Source organism: Verticillium alfalfae, genomic scaffold (assembly GCF_000150825.1).
Source record: "Verticillium alfalfae VaMs.102 supercont1.1 genomic scaffold, whole genome shotgun sequence".
Taxonomy (NCBI): domain Eukaryota; kingdom Fungi; phylum Ascomycota; class Sordariomycetes; order Glomerellales; family Plectosphaerellaceae; genus Verticillium; species Verticillium alfalfae.
The window spans coordinates 3,192,612-3,193,586 of record NW_003315038.1 but is presented as its reverse complement, the minus strand read 5'-3'; positions in this window follow the sequence as shown (position 1 = coordinate 3,193,586).

Here is a 975-nt window from a genome sequence, read left to right as displayed (position 1 = left end):
CTATTATCCGGTCGGGAATCTTAGACTGAAAGCCAAGATCTATTACCCTCGGCCTTTCTCAGCTCGTTTATCCGCAGTGGGTCTCAGATAGTTACACAGGGGGTCGACTGCTGCACTGGTCCTTGCGTGAGGCTCGCCAGGTCACGCTCGGTGTGTCACGGTCGAGCTCTCCTCCACATAACGGGACTCTATTCGGCTCTACTCTCGTAAGGCAGATCTATGCGACAGAGATTTCTTTTGGCCTTTCCGCATCGTGTCTCCGGGGATGGGTAAGCCGCCTCCGCCGATGCTTCTTCAGTCACTGAAGCAAAGGCACGAACCAGAACCCGTTCCCTTCTCCCACACTCCTGAGTTGGCGGAAAGCCGGGAACACTTCCTCTTTCGCCACAGGGCGATAGGGTTCCCCTTCGAGGCGTCAGTGCTGCCAAGGGGGTGGTTATGGCTGTTGCTCACCCGAGCAGATAGCAGGGGTCTCTCCACTGATGCCCATCCAACCCCAGAAAGGGCGTGGGGGTTATCGTTGGCCCCTTTTTTGGCTGCGACAGAGAATGGACAAGGTCAGTGCTGTCAAACGCCACGAGCCTCTGAATCCGGATCTCATTGGTGCCGTGCCGCCGCTCCGCGCCCGCCCTCAAGACGCCCTCTCCAAAGCCGCCAGGGCTGCTCTGCCCGTGATTTGCCGCCCCTCTGTTGACTGGGCTCAACATATTTGGCAAGCGCTGACAGATTCCTGGTGGTACTGCTAACGTGAGCGATGTGCATCGCTTCAGCGGATCCTCAATAGCAAAGCCAGGTGTCATCTTAGAGAAATGAAACAACAGTCACGGGAAAGTAATTGTTTCCTCCGGATAGTTTTGGGTAAGTGTTGCATCCGTTTGTTTGCTCACCCCCCAATGGTGGATCAGTTGCAGCAGTTATCAATCCATCGAGCCGATCTGGGTAGTCTCATGTTCAACAGCCCCCGCCAATGGTGCA